The sequence below is a fragment of the Littorina saxatilis genome, linkage group LG1, assembly GCF_037325665.1.
Source record: "Littorina saxatilis isolate snail1 linkage group LG1, US_GU_Lsax_2.0, whole genome shotgun sequence".
Lineage (NCBI taxonomy): Eukaryota > Metazoa > Mollusca > Gastropoda > Littorinimorpha > Littorinidae > Littorina > Littorina saxatilis.
Window position 1 is genome coordinate 51,018,562 of NC_090245.1, and position 21,590 is coordinate 51,040,151.

At 43.2% G+C, this 21,590-nt stretch overlaps 1 long non-coding RNA gene across 2 annotated transcripts in view; it reads right to left on the bottom strand.

The window, feature by feature from the left end:
- LOC138973220 (uncharacterized) overlaps positions 1 to 21,552 on the bottom strand; it is a 36,299-nt gene extending 14,747 nt beyond the window's left edge. Inside the window, exons 1-2 of one of the 2 annotated variants that reach the window (XR_011457927.1) lie at positions 21,511 to 21,552; positions 6,942 to 7,423 (exon numbers count right to left, since the gene is read on the bottom strand). This is a non-coding gene — a long non-coding RNA (uncharacterized lncRNA). Of the gene's footprint in view, positions 1 to 6,941; positions 7,424 to 20,739; positions 21,068 to 21,510 lie in introns of those variants that run through there. The other variant, XR_011457930.1, reaches the window with a different exon arrangement.
- Between the last annotated feature and the right edge of the window lie 38 nt (positions 21,553 to 21,590).

Genomic DNA, 21,590 nt, shown 5'->3' on the forward strand with positions numbered 1-21,590 from the left:
ACAGACTTTGTGAAATCACTAGACCTATAAGTATAACATCAGTTGAAACAGAGCAACAACAATAAATGAGTGACCAATGCAACATATGGAAGCAGCAAGGATACCAATTTAACATATAACCAGAGCCTACATACATGTATGTATACATGTTCTGTCAGTGTCAAACTCTTGCTGGGTTACTGAATTACTGATTCTGGTTTTTGTTTGTTTGCTTGTTTTGTCAGTCCAAACAAACAAGGCTTGCAGCATTAGGTTTGTTACAGACTTTATTCATCCATGCCTGACTGACCAGACAGAGTATTATTAACAAACAACACAAGGGTTTTGACTCAAAGTAGGAACTATGTTGAGCTAAAGATACTCAACATAATTTAAACTGTCACAAAGTGTAAATTGTTTTTGATGAATTGATTGAAGGGGCAGGACTGCCTCCCCTACTGACACTTATTTGTAAAGTGTAAATCATGGCCATAGTTCGTGAACAATGTATACATGTGTGTATTGGTAAAACACAAAGAGCTTGTGAAACCAACTAGTGAATGTCATGAGTCATGAAATGCATGGAGTTCAAATTTGATTCCACAGAAGTTCTTCACTGTGTTGTTCTTTATTAAGATTTAACCTGCAGAAAACACAGAGCAAACAAGCAGCTGGGGTGAACATGAAATGAGTTAGGGAGAGTTTCACTTTCACACAGATCACTTCATCAGTTCATGAGAAAAACCAGTAACAAACTAGCCATGAGTTCTCATATATATTACAATTTACACTAGTACTGTGGTATATTTTTTACCAGACTAACAGAACGTTCTAAAATGTATACAAACAAGCCATCAGTATCAACGCTTCTCACTGGTCTCTTTAGTACTTCACTGACTGGAAATGTTTGTTATAAACAGCAAAAGATGAAAAATCCCTCTGGGTGAAAGGATGGTTCTGCTTTGGAAACTGAAGCTAAGGTTGAAAGAGCAATTTCTGGTACATATTGCACAGAACAGGTTTATAAACAATGTAAGTGTTGATTGTTGTGCTTGCTAAGACGCAAAATTCATATCACCGGGGAACTTAAACGGTTCATCTCAATACACCCTTTCGGAGTCTCAGGCGAGAGCAAATCTCGCGTCGCGAGAAAATCCGTGCATTGCATGCTGGGATTGCAAATTGTACCAAACACGAGGTCTTCAGAAGAGGTACATTGCCGATTGCGTTCAAGTTTTCCCTCGTAATGGATCTCGAGTGTGTTTGGTACAACGGAGCACCCCCTGCCGCCAAAAATGTGACTAGCCGCGCATGCGCACTCGAAACTCCGAAGGGCTGTATTGCCTAAGGTCTCCCTGAACAGTGTTCCACTGCTGTTGTTAAATATATGGTTTAGAAAAACTGTCAGATACTAATGTTAAACAACACAGCACCAAGTTAGACTTAAATCATTCTAACGTAATCCATGCAGGAGAGTGTTTTACTCGCTATGGCGAGTAGAACTAGAAATATATGTAACTGGCGAGTAGAAATGTTCATCTACTCGCGAGTAAAGTTGCTGACATTTTTTGTTGGTTTGGCTAGTAAAGTTTGCTCTCTGGCCAGTAAATTTTCAGATTCACTAGCCAAAGGCGAGTACACCCTTTGTCTGACTTTCAGCGCTGCCATATTTAGTTTTAGTTTCTGTCTCTGCAGACAAATTCAGTCGTGAACTAGAGTAATAATAAACTGAGAGCAAATTTGCACTGGACTTGATCCTTGTTTAACCGCAATCTCCTCTCTGTGGGCTGCGTAAGTTGTTACACTAGTTCGGTACTGCAGCGTAATAGTCCAATAACTCCTTAATATACATAAGCCTGGTAGCCTGTACTAAGATACTGACATTGGACACCCGTAAGAAGTGTAGTACAGGAAGTCTCTCTCTCTAACCTGGCCGAGGCAAACAATGCAAGTTGCAGAACGGGTTACGGCTGGCTTAGTCCCTTGTTCGACAGACCAGAAAGAATAGTAACTGTACATAGCTCAATGGAATGAAGAACAGCATGGCGTCTGTGCCATTTCATGCGTTTTGTCGCGGTTATAAAATGCGGGACGCTCAGTCAAACCTGTAATGCTACCCCTCCCTTCGTATCCCACGGGACTGCCTTAATTGTTACTTGTCCCAGTTTTATCAACCTCCCTTCTCAACCCCATCTCATTCCTCCTCTCCCGTGATTTGAAATTCAAATCATGTAACAACTAACATGCATGTCACTCTCTCCCATAACCATACATTATCTACGTGGCTTTCTGTGTACAGAAAACGCTGAGTGATGGATGAAGTGTTTTTACACGGAGTGACACTCAATGAAATCTCATATGCCATAAATGCTGTGTCTAGTTTTTAAAACGTTTTTAATACTCTCAGTCTCAGATACGTAGGAAAGCAAATGACAAAATGTACACTGCTTGGTGTCATCCCAACCTGCCGCTTCCCAGCCTGCCGTATCTCACCCTGCCGCACCCAACCTGCCGCATCCCAGCCTGCCGCACCCCAACCTGCCGCATCCCAGCCTGCCGCATCCCAACCTGCCGCACCCCAACCTGCCGCATCCCACCCTGCCACACCCCAACCTGCCGTATCCCACCCTGCCGCATCCCACCCTGCCGCACCCAACCTGCCGTATCCCACCCTGCCGCGATGTCGATTTTAGTGTGTATATGTGTGTGTGTGTGTGTGTGTGTGTGTGTGTGTGTGTGTGTGTGTGTGTGTGTGTGTGTGTGTGTGCGTGCGTGCATCGGGCTAGACGTCACACATGCCCCCAATTCCAAAGACGATTGATGCAATAGATTTGACCGGTGACCTTGGAACCACTTTATCTGGACAGCCTTTCGTCTTCTACCAGGATGAAAGTACGATAGTTTTGACTACTGGTGAGAACGTCAAGCTCATGTCTGAAATGGATGTTCTGTTCATGGACGGAACCTTTAAAAGTGCCCCATCACTGTTTACGCAGTTGTTCACCATCCATGGCCTCTTCAGAGATCATTTTCTGACGTTGGCGTACTGCCTCCTGAAAGACAAAAGGAGACAAACGTAGCACACCGTCTTTGGACTTCTGAAAGAGAAGCTTGCAGAGACCGACGTGTCACTAAACCCCAAACAAATCATTTCCGATTTCGAATCGGGCTTTCTTCCAGCCATTCGGAACCAATTTCCGGGAACGAAACATAGAGGATGCTATTTTCACCACACTCAGGCGATCTGGAAGAGTGTACAAGAGTCTGGCCTGAGAGTCCTGTACCGGGAAAATCATCACGTCAAAAAGTTTGTAAGGATGCTCATGGCAATTGCATTCTTGCCTGTGATAACGGTGCGAACCGTTTTCATGGCACTGAAAGATGCAACAGTCTGCAGAGAAATTCCTGAAGTGATGAGCTTGGCTCTATATTACCAGTCTACCTGGCTGTCTGGTGAATAACCCCCTGCGATGTGGAACGTCCACGACACTGACATAAGAACAAACAATCGCCTCGAATCTTGGCACAGCAAACTAAACAAGATTGTGGGCCGTCAACATCCTAATGTGCATGTCCTCGTCAACATCTTGAGGGAAGAGCAGGCTCAAATGGGGGGTTATGGCGGGAAGGGTTGTGGCGTGTAGGGGTGAGGGGGGTAAACAATTCAGTCACCAATGTCCACCCTGGGGACTATAGGCCTCTCTGTCTTTAGTCACCTCACTGCTAACGTAAACATCATCATCACCGACAAATTGGACAAAGAGGGTGAGTGGGTGTGGGGTGGAGAGTGGCCCCCATCAAAGAAATGGGGGGGGGGGGGGGGTTGGGTGGAGGGGGGGGGGGGGGAGACACTGTGTGTCACTCAGCAAGTACAGGGGTGGCAGGATGGAGGGCGAAGAGACAATAGAGTGGTCAGGCAACTGTGACAGTGTGTCACCTTACAAGGAAAGGGGAGGCAGGCTGTCAGACACACTAAAATCGACGGCAGGGTGGGATGCGTCAGGTTGGGGTGCGGCAGGGTGGGATACGGCAGTTGGGGTGCGGCAGGGTGGGATGCGGCAGGTTGGGGTGCGGCAGGTTGGAGTGCGGCAGGGTGGGATGCGGCAGGTTGGGGTGCGGCAGGGTGGGATGCGGCAGGTTGGGGTGCGGCCGGGTGGGATGCGGCAGGTTGGGGTGCGGCAGGTTGGGGAGCGGCAGGGTGGGATACGGCAGGTTGGGGTGCGGCAGGGTGGGATGCGGCAGGTTGGGGTGCGGCAGGGTGGGGTGCGGCAGGGTGGGATGCGGCAGGGTGGGGTGCGGCAGGTTGGGGTGCGGCAGGCTGGGATGCGGCAGGTTGGGTGCGGCAGGCTGGGAAGCCGCCCACTGCTTTGCTTAAATGCGAAAGCAGAAGAAGAAGCTTAAATGCAAAAGATAAAGTGTGTCCAATTTTTCATTCACTTGAGAAGCAACACACACACAGTAACACTAACACTGGGTAACACACATAATTTATAAACCAAGTGGCACACACACAAAAGCAGATGGGAAAAAACAACTCATAGTTTGTGATAAAGGAATTCCCATAACAGCGGCCGGCATAACAAATGATGGTTAACATAAGCAGATTAGACTGAGAAAAAAAAGACCTATGTCTTCAAGTTCAAGTATCAAAATAAGTTTAACAAGAAGAGCAAACGCTCGATCGAGTCACTTTCGCAGTTCTGAATATTATATGAGGCATCAGATGGACAGGAAGAAATTGCTATTCACAACACAATGAGTCACGTTCACATAAAATTTGAGCCCGGTCACTTTTATAGTTTCCGAGAAAAGCCCAACGTTAAGTTGTGTGTTGCCGAACAGAAAAGGCTAGTTATCTCCCTTGTTTTTCTGATAACGTTCGTAAAAGGCTACAGATGTAAATACTTTGATGTAAAGAATAATCCTACAAAGTTTCAATCACATCCGATGAACTTTGTCAAAGATATAAAATGTCTAATTTTTCCTTTGACGCTGACCTGTGACCTTGAAAAAGGTCAAAGGTCAACGAAACCATCGTTAAAGTGTAGAGGTCATTGGAGGTCACGACTAAACAAAATATGAGCCCGATCGCTTTGATAGTTTCCGAGAAAAGTCCAACGTTAAGGTGGTGTCTACGGACGGCCGGCCGGCCGGCCGGACAGACTAACACTGACCGATTACATAGAGTCACTTTTTCTCAAGTGACTCAAAAATAAAATTGTAAAATAATTTAAATTATGTTCTGGAAGATGAACAACTACAACCTACAAGTCAAATTCCTAATTGTGGCAAACAGGGCTGATACTGAAATTGGTTGTTGTTTATGAGTTTAAAATTAAAACAACAATGCATCACTTCACAATTACAAGTTCCTCTGACAATGACATTAAAACTATGACTCACCATGACATGACTGAGGACATGTTATCTGCTGAAATTATACCTGTTCTGAAATCTGTGTTGCAAAAAACGAACAAAAAACAAGCGCCTATTACACATTTAATAAATGACCCTTTAAAGTTTTCCAACCATCTTCATACAGCTTTATTTAGACACTAGATATGAAATAAAGAGAGAAAGAGAGCTGAATACAGAGCGTGAGCTCAGAAAGAGACCATTGTGTGTGTGTGTGTGTGTGTGTGTGTGTGGGAGATCTATAGAAGTAGAGAGAGAAAGACACAGAGGGAGAGAGCGAAGTAGAGAGTGTGATGTATGTCATGTGTGTATGTGTAATTGTAGAGAGAGGGGGTGGGGGGGGGGGGGAGACGAGAGAGAGAACGAGAGAGAGAACGAGAGAGAGAGAGAGAGAGAGAGCGAGAGATAGAGACGCGCTCAGCGTGAGCCCATTGCATTGTATACATGTGTGTGTGTGTGTGTGTGAGAGAGAGAGAGAGAGAGAGAGAGAGAGAGAGAGAGAGAGAGAGAGAGAGAGAGAGAGAGAGAGAGAGAGGAACTAACAGTAACAGTAACAAGGCATGCAAGCTGTTGATCCCTGCCTTCACACAGCCCAAGACCCTTTGTGGGTCAAAATGGCGGCCTGGGTGTTATTTTCAACACACCATACCGTACTCAATTCACTGCGGTACGCATGCACCCTTCATTCCTCATGCTGTGTACAGCTAACTGACGGTAGCAATGCAACACATTCCAAACCCGTCTGTAAATATCTTCGGATGTGCGTGATGAAATGGTTCAAATACACTTGTGTATACATGGACAAAAACATTCTGAGTATGGTGTTGCTTATTGGAGAGAGAGAGAGAGAGAGCTCTAGAGAGAGCTCTAGACAGAGAGAGAGAGAGAGAGAGAGAGAGAGAGAGAGAGAGAGAGAGAGAGAGAGAGAGAGAGAGAGAGAGAGAGAGAGAGAGAGAGAGAGAGATGTTCTAATGGCCACTTAAAAGGGAAGTTTGTGAACAATTAAATGGTGTGAACAGAATACTACTAGTACTCTTATTGAGGACAAGGCCTAAACTTGAAACAGGTTATAAAACCAAGTGTTTGTTGACAAGTGATTTATTCCAACAGGAAGCCATAACAGTCTTTGTCATACCACACACACACACACAAACGTGCACACAGACATACACAGAGAATCACTGTGGTTCTCCAATTCCAAAATCAAAGTGTTTAAAAATGCAGTCCCCATTAATACACAAGCTGACACTGACAAATGTATTTAAACAGCATCTTCAGCACCGTGCCACAGGCACAGTTCAATACTTAACCAAAGATTACTTCAGACTTCCAATAACATTTAACCATGAACAGAACAACAAATGCCCTTTTACAAATCATATTGCACACTGAAATTACCCAACGTTTTACTCTGAATCTCATAGTCTTAAACACAAATACCAAGAACCCTTAGTGAAACACACACACACACACACACAAAACCCACAACCCCTCCTCACCCCTCACCCATATATGCTTTCAGTTTCACACATACAATGTATACTCACTTGAAACAGAAGGTAAACAACCTCGCAGAAAAGACAAGAACAAGGAGTCAAGTTGTGTGTCACAGTCACACAGACACACAAACTGGAAGCGCGTGGCACAGCGTGGCTGAAGCACGGTAGTAGAGTAGAGGTTGTGGTAGTGGTGGTTCAAACACAGTAAAAGCAGTAGATGATTATTATTAGACGGCACACGGGCACGGCATTAATCCTCTGTCACCTTTCTCCGGCACCGCTGATCACATACTCCTTTCTGCCAAGTGAAACACGACACCACAACAGCGTGCTGGCTGCGGTGTACACACACACCATACGACGAACAGAAGGAAGGCAAAGATCTTTGAGGAAGAAACGAAAGAAGAACGGTCGACGAAGAAGATGATGGTGTGAGATGTCTCCGAGGTCGGTTACTAAGATAGTGGCGGTCTGCCGTTTCAGGCATCCATCATTACAGAGGTGGTCATTTTCGCCAGTCTCTCGCACTGCTGAAATCACACAAAGAAGGGAGAAAATAAATACAGTGTCACTGTCAACTCTTTTGCTTCAATGCCTTGTATGTCTTGTTAGCGTTCGTCACGTTGTTTCTGTCTTTTTCTGGAAGCGGGAATGACAAGCCTATGTAACGCTCTATTCATCACCATGCTGATGTTGGCTACCTATCACTAAGAAGAAGAAGAAGAAGACTGTTTTGGTTGTAACAGCGTTTGAGCAGTCATTGATTTGAGTGTACACCACATCTACTGCACTTTTTGTACTTGATGGAGAAAATAACACAGAGAAGAAACCCTTGAGTTTGGCCATGCCTCTTCTCTTACATTCAGCAAGCAGACTTAAACTTTTGCCCGTCAAATTCGTCAGAATAACCGAATCAAGCACGCTTCAGTCGCGAGGCAAAAACTGAAAAATACGCCATGTATCATATCTGCTCTCTCGTGAGAAGAGGCATAATGCAACGTATTTTGTTTTCTGGGGTACTTACAAAAACCCAAAAGATGAGGTACATGTGTTCTGCTTCCTAGTTCTTTAAAGAGGTACTAGCAGTAAGTTTGTACATCTGAGATTACAACACGTGTTTGCCGGTTGGAATAACGAACGAAATCTTTAACCTCCCGTATGCCCCCCCCCCCCCCCCCCCCCCCCCCCCCCCCACCCCTAACTCCACCAGTGCGTCCCGGGTCACGTCACACACAAAGCACAGGGTCTAAACCGTGTGATCCAGCGATTTAAAAAAAAATCTGACCTATGAAATATCTTCGTGCAGGCCTAAAACTGAGGCTAGATAAACTTAAACATGCAACAAAGTGGTGACATTGACCTGTATTCAAACAAACAGGGGTATATATGGTTACGCATTAGTGCAGTGTGTGTCGATTTTTCAAGGATTCACAGGGTCGCATGACGTTGCTAACAATCCAACTCACGTCGGGACTCATTCACTTGGTTTCGACCGCCCTGATATGGCCCTTCGTGGTCGGCTGGGCGTTAAGCAAACAAACAAACAAACTTGGTTTCGTAAGTTACAAACTACACTTGTTTTTGCTAATGTAAAAACGGGAAGCAGTTAAAAAAAAAATGTGATGTTGCGTGAAAAAAAAACCTCGCCAAAACATGTAGCCTTCTGTCTTGTAGGCACAAAAACCCTCGGTACAATGGCGTCATGTGGTATCAAAATCAATTCCACATGAGAGAGAGAGAGAGAGAGAGAGAGAGAGAGAGAGAGAGAGAGAGAGAGAGATGTTTATCACTGTTTAGTGGAAGGTGTCGACTCAAACATACAGTAAGTATATTATATCTGTTATCTTTTTCGATATTAAATTGTGGAAGACCTCCGTACCTGGAAACATTCCTGGCATCTCTTTGTTCTACATCCTACATTCAAGAGTACTCAGGTTTTATGAAGCGTTCACCGACCACCTTGACTAACTCCCAGAAAAGACCTGCATGTAATCGCATTTCACGTTTCACTTCCAAAGCAGAATCTACATGAGAAAGAACGGAGAAGTGGCGGTTCAAAATATGTAAGAGAGAGAGAGAGAGAGAGAGAGAGAGAGCTAGAGAGCTGGAGAGAGCCAGAGAGAGAGAGAGATTCATCTTCCTTTCCCCGCATATCATTAAACGCATACGTTTTTCAAAGATACAGACAGATCACACGAGGTCTAGAAATGGCGGTTGTTGAGTAAGTAGTGTGTGCATACATGTTGTATGCAAGCAGATAGCAGCGTTCCAGAATTTCCTCTCTCTCGCTCTACTTCGCTCGCCCCCTCTATCTCTCCCTCGCGTGACTCAGGAATAACAGCGTGGCAAGGTCAAGGACGAATCCCACAATAAACCCGCTGGCGATGCGAGAAAACACGGCGGCAACGCAGGGGCCGGTCGACAACGGCACTGGGCAAAGTCAAACAACACAGACAACACAAAAAACTAAGCTTGCCGCCCTGCACAAGCATTTTCACAGTGCTTGGCAAGCAACAAAAAACCCTTTCAAATCAACACAAAAAGCTGTTCTATATATATATATATAATATGTGTATTGCGCAACACGTCTGACATGCTATCAATGCCCCTCAGTTCCGGAGCTCTGTGCGAATTCATATTTTACTACTAACACTCGTGAAAGACTGAGAACAAAACTGAAATCAAGCAAGATAAGTTCTGTACTGAAACGAAAGCTTCTCAGGGCCGGACTGCCGAGGGGGGGGGGGGGGGGGGGGGGGGTTGGTTATGGGGGTTGCGCACCCCCCCAAGCCTAAACATGTACCTCACTTATTTTTGAAACATTTTTATTATTGTTTATTTTATGCCGTTTCATGCAAGGACTTTCCTATCTCAGAATATGACCTACCCATCAGCTTCAGGGGGCTTTGCCCCCTGACCCCCACAATGTTCCCCCTGGACCACCACTGGCAACTCCCCCCCCCCCCCCCTCCTCTTAGCCTAGTCCGGCCCTGCTTCTTCTGAAAGATGACCTACACAATACATATCTTTTACTGCTCTCGCCATGCTTCTGCAAGCAGTCATTCGCCATCACTTAGCTTTTCAGTTCTCAATGATTACGAGACGGGTTTTTTAACCACGACCACCCTGGCAATAATTTAGAATATGGGCACAGTTTGCATGAAGAATTTGTACAGACTACCTTAGAACACTATTTGGGTTGTTCTGAAAAGCTTGGAGAGACCCGCCTGTGTAAACTAACGGTGTCTCATTGTCGTAATGTTATCTATGATTGACTGATTCTCAACAACAAAAAAGTGAGTTCACTACAATTTCACTGATTAAAAGACAGACAGACACCAAGGCCTATCTTTATCAAGACGCTTCATTACAAACAGAACAGCACTCAGACTGTAACTACTGTTCCCCACAGCAGAAACTGTTCAAACCGGAAAGCGACTGAGACCAAAAAATGAGAAAAAAGGCCACAGTCCATGAATGCATTCTTTTCGTTGCCAACTGCCTGACGTGTGCATGAGAGAGCGAGGGCGAAGGGAAGGAGAAAGAAAGGCGGAAAGGGCAGGACCGCGTAACACAGGTGCCATGGTGTGTTAGCGTGCCACCACCAGCTCTGTGACCTGAACAACAACGTCGCTTATTTACTGAGCGAAGCAGCTGGACGATCGATTCGTACGGCGACAGCACTGTGCCAAGCGACCTCCTTGCAAAAACACGCATGTACTGCGGGATCAAACACGACTGCTGCTCAAAAGAAAGAAGAGGTGGGGGAGGGAGGGGGGGGGGGGGGGGGGTAGGGTGGATGTGGGCTCCAGCTTTTGATTCTCATGAAACAAACTCCCCCTCTTAACCATGCGAAAGAAAGAAACTCCAGCTTTCAATTCCAATGGCAATGAAAACCACATCATCTGCATAAGAACGAAAAATATGTCCCATGCTGACGTCTTTTCATAGCCCTAACTGCAAAACACCGACCCAAACCAGAGAAGAAATAAGAAAATTGGTTGATTAAAATCAACATGGCCGAAGCAGTGTTTTCATAAAAAAAAAGCGGTAGTGTACGGGCACATGTTGTATTTGGGTTACATGTGTTGCAGAGTATTTGAAAATACGTAGGTATAAAAACATGCGAAGAGGAGTGATAAGTCCGTGTTGTGAATATAGTCAAGTGGATAAATTGACTACTAAAGACAAGAAAGACTGAACGATTGAAGAAGAGAGACATAGGTGTGAGGCGCGGGGAGCAGGATTGAGAGAACTTACAGAAAGAAAGAAAGGCATTCCAAAAATACAGCACTTCTGTAAGGCTGATGAATGAACGCAATATAAAGACAGAGCCAGGTCAGGACATCAACCTGATGGCTGTTCTGCACAAGAACTTGATGCTAAAAGAGTCACAACAGAACATTTACTCTAACGACTGACGGGGGATGCAAAACATCGAACTTATTATCACAAAGCCTCAGGCAAGCCCACTCAGGTACACACACATTTGCTTGGATGCTCACATTCATAAACCGAAATAGCCGAACCATTAAATTATTATCATTGATAGCTTTACCAGCGCAATTTGCCTTGGTTATCAAATATACAAATCAACAGAGCGAGTGAGAGAGAGAGATAGAAGGTGTGTGTGTGTGTGTGTGTGTGTGTGTGTGTGTGAGAGAGAGAGAGAGAGAGAGAGTTTGTTTGTTTGTTTGTTTATTTGTTGCTTAACGTCCAGCCGACTACGCAGAGCCATATCAGGACGAGGAAGGGGGGATGAAGGGGGCCACTTGTCAAGCGATTCCTGTTTACAAATGCACTAACCCATTACTTGTGTCCCAGCAGGCTTTAGTAAAACTAAATTAATACCTACTGGAAGATTACCAGTTTCCAGTATGTTAAAATAGGCTTAACCTATCTACTGCTGGACTTACATCAGAACACTAACAGATTAAACTATACATGAATCGCGAGACAAGCGGCAAGAGAAGAGATTTTTGGAAAAAATACAGGTGAATGAGCAAGAAGGCAGAAAAAAGAAAAGAATTCATGAAGAAAAAGAGAGCATGACAGGAAAGAGGAACCAAAAATCTACCTAACAGCAAACTAGAAAGCTCCTGCGGTTCCAAAAACAGGAGGGGCCTTTAATTTCATAACCGCAGTGCCCCACTGCGGGCACTGCGGGAAGAGAGAGAGAGAGAGAGAGAGAGAGAGAGAGAGAGAGAGAGAGAGAGAGAGAGAGAGAGAGAGAGATAATTGTACTTTGTGTGTGTGTGTGTGTGTGTTGGGGTGGGGTTACTTAACTCCCTTGACAAGCTGACTGATGAGAATTTACATCACGCAGTTCAAACGCTCCTTTGTCGCTGCCCTACACGCCACCAGGCGTGAAAGGCAGTAAGTAAGTAAGTAAGTTCAAACGCTGCGCTTCACTCGCACCCAGCACAGATCGATAAAATCCTTCCCAGAAAAAAAGCATCGCAAAACAAAAACCACTCCTGCATAAAGTGGATTAAAACACCCTAGGCAGATCTGAAAATAACTGAAAGTCACACATTACACGCAGAAGGTGTACAACGTAAACATTTGCCACCGTCATCTTTTCGAACCAGATCATTAGTCTTGAAACGTAAAAAGAAGAAAGCAACACACACACACACATACACGCGCGGAGTCGTGTGTAGCCTCTTACACAAGACGCCTCAATCAATACTTACGACATAAATTATACTTACGACATAAATAGACCCGTGAAGCTAGAATAACAAAAACAACACCGGGTTCTCGGAAATTTTGGACTTTGAATTTTCCCTTTCAACCAAATGCTGAGATCCACTTAATTTAATCACAGGGCTTCACCGATGAAAATGTCATGTACGGTAATCAGGCATGGGAATTGGGAAAAGTAAAAAAGGCTGAAAATGTGTAAGTAATATCAAAGTCGACCGCGCGATGCGCCTAGCCTGGTCCGGGGGCATGCTCCCCCGGAAAAATTGTTCTCCAAAGAACCCAAATTGTGCAATTTGGTGTCATCTGAGCTCCAAGTTTGCCATTAAATTCAGTTTTCGGAACCATTTTTGCCTCCCCCATTTATTTTTTTGGCGGACACTTTTGCTTTTTCGGCGGAACAAAAAAAATAATTCGGCGGAAATTTGCCTTTCGGCGGACAATTCCCATGCCTGGGTAATCTACCTACTTACCAAATTCCCCCCCCCCCCCCCCCCATACTACTTTCAGTATAAATGGTATACCCTCTCTTTCAAACTATCTCATGGTTGTTGAAAAAAAGGGAAATACGGGGAAACGATACAGCAACAATATAAGTGTCACATGGGCACTCACGTACCTTCCCGCACTTTTCAATTTCTGGAGCCGAGGGGTGGGGGGGGGGGGGGGGGGGGGGTTCGGGCTAAACCACTGACAATGGAAGTGTTTTTGAAAAAGCAGGGGAAAGCGCGGCTGGCTATAAACCGATCTGTAAACATCATCTACCCATTCCCAGACCTTTCAAATGTTGTTACAACAGATTTACCAGCACAAGAACTCATAACAATGCGTTCACTCAAACTTTTGTCTGAAACTTCATAACGTCTAGGTCATTTCCTTCTCTAGCAAAAGCCTGACGTAACAAAGTTAAAAAGGCCCTCCTCACCAACACGTTTCGGAATTGCTCAAAACAGCATTTTGCTTGGCTTTTTGACAGAAACCATAATCTGTGTTACCGGTTAATGTCCCCAACAGGTTTTGAGACATGTGCGTGAGGACGTAGTGAGTCATTAGTTATCAGTAATAGAAGGAAAACCTTTAACGAGCTCAATAAGTGGAACCATCTCACTGTCATTTTAGCCATGCTCAGACGATTGAAACGTTGAGTCCTGAAACAGCATTGAAGCTTCTTTAATTCTCATAGTTTTTAAGAAACACATACCAGAGAATACAGCGTGTGTGTTCACCAGGACACAATCAACACTACATCTTTTCCCAAAAAAAGTGTCAAAAGAAAGAGAACGAGTGTTTCAGAGTCCCTTCAACACAGCCGGTTTAAATAAATTGCACTGGTGGAGTAAACAAGACAACGGAAACAGCTAAAAATGCAGGGCAGTAATGTGGCCGTAACATTTTTACTACTACTAGGGTACTTCATGCAATTTCCATTATTTTCTCCTGAATTAACTGTTACATGAATACAACATCTGGACACGGAAATCATAAATATGATTTTCCCTTTTCCAGAAATAACAAAGTCTAGACGCGTTCAAGTTACGTCATCACACCTTCCGGGATTAATTCTCAGAACCTTGCCCTAAAACACTATAATAGTAATAAAACATATGTAAGACAGAAAAGTCTAAATGACACGGAGTTGGGGATAGATTAATTCCCACAGGACAGAATGACAATACAGATGTGTAAGCCTGACTTTAAGTAAAAAAACGAGGAGAAAAAAACCTTTTCTCAGCGCGGATGTTGTGTGCTGAAAGAGGAATGATTTATGTGCATCATTGGTTGTCAAGGAAACCGCGACGAGAGAGAGATATGTACTCTGCGCGCATTAGTTCATCGTTATTTCCATAGTTATTTCAGCCAGATTAGTGTGCATGAACCACACAGCCGACCACAGTTCTCTGTGCCGCTTGCATGTTGTCAATGTCACTCATGGTGACACATATACACACAAGGTTGTCAGTTGCGTGAAGCACTGAAAGTGGCAAGTTTACATTATTCATGACATGAACTATCATCAGGAATATAAAAAGAACCGTGACGATGAAGCAACATTTTCTATATTTTTCTCAACACTTAAAGCCTGTGTCCACGGGAATGACAATCCCAGATTGTTTAAAAAGTTGATCAACCAGCTCTGACAAGCCAGCGTGGCCATGAGGAAGCGAAAACAAACAAACAAAATCCGAGCCAAGAAATTGAAATGAGTCATGGCGTCGTCATCGATTGGACCACGGTGATAGAGACTAATGTTGCCTAACCTGTAACCGGCCTTGCACCTGCCCCCGCTCCCTCCCCTTTCCCCCAATTATCCACCTCCTTTTATTGCACTCTTTTCCCACTGTACTAATTACACTAGTCTTTCATTTGACTCCAGTGAAGCTTTTCCTTCACCACAGCCAGTACTCGGATTTCCTCCTCGGTACGTCTCTCTGTTCGTGTATCGATTTTTGACTCACTTTAAGCCTGCAACGCTGCCAAGCCTCCGCCTGCTGGGGATGGTATTCTTAACGTCTAAATGTGAAACTGGATCTTGCTCTCCAACGTGGACTTTAAAAAAAATTGTAAATAAAATTACTCGACTTTCATGCAAATGCGACATACAATGCTAATGAGCTCAAATTTCTGTCTCTCGAAAATTGTGGATTGCTGAATCACACGATGACTGCCTCGCAGCTTGTCACTTTTCCTTGTTGATAAAAAAACACGAGGATTTTAAAAGCACTGATGATATCCGATACATATACACAGCCGCGACGTTGGTTTGTGCACGGGTTCTGGAAACATGGCTACATCGATCAACAAAGTGCTGACACACACTTACACAAAGAGAGAGAGAGAGAGAGAGAGAGAGAGAGAGAGAGAGAGAGAGAGAGAGAGAGAGAGAGAGAGAGAGAGAGAGAGAGAGAGAGAGAGAGAGAGAGACCTAAATTCAGATATATTACAACTCTTTACTACCCCCACCCCGCCTTTCTGAATTTTTCCTTTATTCAGAATATAACAGCTTTCGTTCATTGTTTAGTGAGTATAAGTTCGGAGATTTAAAGAAAGACGGTAGGCAAGCCTGTTTTAGCCTGCCGATGAAACATTGATGGCCTTTTCATAACACCCATCTGGTGGCAACAGTTGGCAGCTATTCCGAATTACGTGAGTTGAATGAGTTCAGTTTGGGAACAGAAGCGGGCGGGCCAAAACCTTTCTTTCTTTCTTTCTTTATTTGGTGTTTAACGTCGTTTTCAACCACGAAGGTTATATCGCGACGGGGAAAGGGGGGAGATGGGATAGAGCCACTTGTCAATTGTTTCTTGTTCACAAAAGCACTAATCAAAAATTTGCTCCAGGGGCTTGCAACGTACGTTAGTCGCCTCTTACGACATGCTGGGGAGCATCGGGTAAATTCTTCCCCCTAACGCCAAAACCCTTTTTACTGGAAACCCAGATCGTAACCGCATTAGCACATGTGTTGACAGTGACAGAATTATAAGCCGTGACACGTTATACCGACACAGCTAGCTACAACATGCAGTGACGTGAACAAAAGCGGCAGTAGGCAAAAGAAAACGGGGAAACATTTCTGGGCGGTGAAACTGAAAACCACTACGACACTATGTGTGCACGCACACAAGCATGATAAACAAACAACAGGGAGAAGAACGGCTCTTTACGGCCAAACAAAGAAGAGTCCACATGTCCATTATCCGGTCTCATCTGCATCTGCTGTTTCCTGTCATTATCATCCTTCGGCTTCCTGCTAATGAAGGCCTGCTAATTGACTGCTAACTCATTTCATCACCGAGAGACGCAACGCCCCTGGACTATGACTTTGTCAGTTGATTTCATGCTTGATATGATATGATACAGTATAATCAGGATTATGCCAAACTGCTGTTGCAAGCCTTCCAGTCCTACCTACCTCAGAGAAAAACGAAGACACATTTTCTCATCACACACACTTCACACCAAAGAAGATCTAACACCAAGAGTTCAAGCCCTTTGGCTTCTGATATTCTTCCTCTACAAATAAAGCTCCAGACAGACATGAAAATACCAGGAATTAGTCCCCAGGGAACACATGGCAAACATGAGCATACTTGAACTAGGTCAAAAATACACGATGTTTTGTTTGTAATGTGAAACACACAAATCAGCTTGTAAATCAACTTGTTCATAACAAGTTATGCAAATTACACGGCTTTTGTGTGTGCTTCAAAGTGTCAAATGAGAATGCCCTCTTTGGCGAAAAATGTGAGCGCCGCGAAAACCTATGTATTTGTAATAGGATAGTCAAGTGTTTAAAATCAACAGTCAGATAAGCACTCTTTGGTGAGACCTTATACAATGTAAGAACACGGAGAAAAAACAACAACCAATTAGCAACTCTGTCCATCAAGCTGGAACAAAATCAACACTCAGATTTTATTTTCGCAAGACATCTGTAAACACTGCACGAACCACACATGTATACACATGTTTTGATGTTTAAGTAATAAAGGGCACTCTAGCTTTTTCTCTATCACCTAGATTGAATTTCTTATAAACTGATAAAGAGGGTTGGTTGCACTTTCTACTGGCACTTCAGCTCCCCTTTGCTGAGTTGTGCCAGTAAGGTATACACATGTGTCCTTCATTATGAGATTCATACATGTACCTGATGTTAATTATGCTATGATGTTGCCGAAGTCGAAACATAACCTGCCATGAAATATGAAACAAAGACGGGGAACATAAACCGCCATGAGTGTGTAACACATACCAGGAAACTCATTCCATTTCTACCAGATAAAAACTGAAAATCTTTAAAACAAAAACCACACACACAACCCACACACATGAAAAACACAGCGTGTATGTGTGTGTGTATGTGAGAGAGAGAGAGAGAGAGAGAGAGAGAGAGAGAGAGAGAGAGAGAGAGAGAGAGAGAGAGAGAGAGAGAGAGAGAAAGAGAGAGAGAGAGAGAGAGAGAGAGAGAGAGAGAGAGAGCAATGAGGCAGAAGGCATAAACACCTTCCAAACCAGTTCTCATGCACTTATCATCAGAGCGCGGCGAGTGACCTGTTTATCAGATGATTGAGAGAGAGAGAGAGAGAGAGAGAGAGAGAGAGAGAGAGAGAGAGAGAGCAATGAAGCAGAAGGCATAAACACCTTCCAAACCAGTTCTCATGCACTTATCATCAGAGCGCGGCGAGTGACCTGTTTATCAGATGATTGATTGTCGCTACAGGCTTATGCCCTCTTGACCCGGGACCTTACATGTCACACTTTTAGCAGCCCCCCCCTCTCCCCACGCACGTATTTATAGTCATACAGCAACAACACACAAACAACAGTGCACAATCCGCATAACTGCGCAAAGAGCATAATTGTAAAGTTATGATGTTGCGCTATATAAATGCTCATTTATTATTATATTATTATTAAAACTGTCTTTTTTATCAGCCCAATTCTCTGTATCAGAGCATGTATTTAGTGTCTCTCTCTATTAAATTGTTTTTTTTCCTTGCCTTGCAACAAAACCTTCTGGGCCAACTAGACTGAAAACTGTGATCAGTAATAATGCCAGTCATTGTGTATCAGATAGAAATAATGAGGTAGTGTAATAATAATTTATGAAACATCTATGCCGCTCTGGGTGAGACAGGGCCTGCGACTTCCTGTTTCGCATTTCACTTTCCATACACTGATACGGTTCAACTTCAACGCCAGAATAGAAACAAACCACATGTGCACTTCATAATGAAAACGATTCGTTCATGGCAATAAAGATAATAAAGAAGTATTAGTAACAGGTGTACATAATTGTACCTTTTATTTTCTGTCCTTCACGGTTGCACTTGCAGGCTGGTGTGTGTGTGTGTGTGTGTGTGAATGTTCCTCGACCTAAAACTCGAGTGTAAAGAAAGGGATAGAGTTCTTTTGAAGCTTTCTCTACCAGGCTAAAAATAAAGCCCTAAAATCATACAGCTCTTAAAACTCCCATTAAGAAGAAATCATGATCCCGGGAACAAATATATCTGTGGGACGAAAAGAAACCGCAGTAGAATTTTCTAGAAATCCGGTTAGCAATCCCCAAACATGTACCCTGTTTTTTTTATAACTACACTACAAGGAATGTGGCCGTCCCAGATAAAACCCAGGAGCACGCCACAACAGCAAAAAACTGGGAAGGTAGGCAGAGTAGGCGAGGGTAGAGGTGAGTTGGAAAGATGGGGGTTGAGGGGGGAGGGGCGAGCAGGAAGGGGGGTTGGGGGGAGGTGAGGTGAGGCAAGCCAGCATTATGAATATGGGACGAAAATGGCGACCTCCATAACAACGAAAACCCCTTGTGGCGGCTGACGTTGCTCTAACTGCTAGCTGTGCTCGTCACTGTGTGTGTCAGTCATCTGGACTGCACATATTAAATGGGATTGGCTCCTTCTCAGTGTCCTGCTTTTTTTCCTCTGTTGTTTTATGTCACAGGGCACTGCAATATTATGCAATTGCCACACTGTGTCATTGAGTATGGCTCTGACAGTGACACACAGCCATGAAAGAGCTACTAACAAATTCATCCCACTGATTATGCACACAGGATTACACTTGATACTGTAAAACACCAGTAATCTCATGGTCTTATTCTGCTGAAATATCAAGATCCTGGCTGACAGAACACTGGCAGTCATACCTCATGGATAAATACAATGGGCAAAGCCTCAAACTCCAATCTAAGGTTAATTACTTAACGAGAAAGAATGAAAACAAACTCCTGAGAATACTGCAATCGCACACACTAGAATTAGTAGAAAGCACAGAACTAATAAGACATTTTAACATGACATGACATGGTCGCAAGCAAGAGCACAGTATCTTTGGTAAACTATCTGAGTAAGAACATCGATTCCTTGGCCCCTTTCTGACATAGGATTCTTAATCTTAGAATTAAGGCCAAGAGAGAAATTAAAATGATAATTAAGCACACAATACATAACAGATCAATTACAATAGCTAGCTTATTAAATTTCAAGTAACGTTTTACAAGAATGTAATCACAACCACAGATTAAAAACAGCAAACTTCACATTTTAGGTTAAAACCTCATGCGATACTTGTTCTTGAAAGGAATGCTTCTTTTGACTGAGACTTTTCTGAAACTGGTCGATATGCCATGTCTGTTGGGTTCAGCAAAATAAGTATACCTTAGGTCATACATACGTAGTACATAACACTACCAGCATAGCTGAGCACCTAAATCTTATTACTTGTCTTTTTTACAGTTACATCGCATCTAGCACAGCAATAATCATCACAAATTCATATTCTTTTTCCTCACATAACAGGTAATGCTAGTACTTGCTAGGTAATGCTGATGTAAAAATGGATACCAAAAGCTCACCCTTGTTTCAATGAATTATAGAAATCTTTGCACAACCTACTAGTAGTAGTACCACCAACCATCAAGCTAACTTCAGTTCAAGTACTTATCTAAACTGAATCCAATCAGACAAAATATTTGAAGAAGGATAAACATGCATGCCTGCACAAGAGTTGACACAAAAAAGACAGCACAAAGTGTCTAACTTTCTAAGCCATATCAAGAGAAGGACATAGTCACAAAACAGACACACTTGTGTTTAAAAGTTTCTAATAAATTAAATATAAACACAACATACTAATAATAATAGTAATATGGTAGTTGGTACTCTTCTATGCTTGGTACAGATTCATGTGTACTGGCACTGGCAGTCGGGTACATTTATAAGTGTGTATGGAGTCGCAAAGCTTTATGTCAAAGGCAATGGAATATACTGTCTTGCTGTCACAGAAAACATTTCAGATTCTTGGAACTTGGCCCAGAACCTGATAGTGATATTTAACAAAGTAGATACGGACTGACCAAATCTGTCACAAAAACAAGCAAAATATATCCTGTCAGTGTCAAAGTCTGTTTAGTAAGTACTATAAAAAGTTACGTATATAAGATCAGACAGAAGCACCAACAGTATGAATCATACAAAGTGACTGTGAATATAACAGACAAAAATGTCTTACTCTCACCATAGACCATTTATCCTATTTGGTCTATGCTCTCACTAAGCTACCACACTGCAGTCATGGGCAGAAACATTATATTTAATATTGTATAATTTGTAAGTTATAAAAAGCTTACTCTTGCTCCTAAGAGATGATAGATGACAATCATTCCTACTGAGAATCTCTTCATCGTTTCTGGAATGTTGTGGTTGTCCACTTCAGTACACACAGAACACACAGTGCAACGACTACTGTCTCGCTCTCACAGCTACAGACGTTCAATGCGGGAAAGTGGTCAGTTTGCCTAGCTAGCAGTTAGCAAGGAAATGCACCAAAGTGCAGTTCAGTTGAGCAGGAACAACTTTTACGTGGTTGTGTGTACGCTCATGAATGCTTCATATAACATGACTGCAGTTATTTTATTGCATAAAAACCTGTGAAAATTCATTAACAATAAGATAATCCGTGAAGAAATTCATGATGAAAAAAGAATCGGCCTAAAAAGGCTGGATTCCACACCGACGCCATGTCAAATAACATTCTTCGATTTGCAACGTCGAATTAAGATCAAAATAATGTAAATCACACTCATAAGTGTCAACGTAGGGGAATGGTGCAGAACATCTGATAATTTCGCATGTGTTTCTATTGAAATCGTCGTTTAAAACATCATTTTAATAAGAAATACGAAAACAAAGACCGTCGTCGTAGCTTTTCATCTCAAACAGTATGACGATGGTGGCATCTACTTCCACAAAACAGTATCGTATTGTCAACTGGCATTAAAATTAGTCACTTATTTCCATTTATCTACGAAGAATAATTATTAAGCTATAATAAGAACTCTGACACGACGCTGTACTCTAATTAGATATCGAGATATTTTGATTTATTTGTGTATACTAACCTTCAAAGGGCACTCGGCTTTGACTTTACGCGGGGTAAAACCCATCTGTGATTGGTCTGGTATTCTCTGAAGACTTGCTT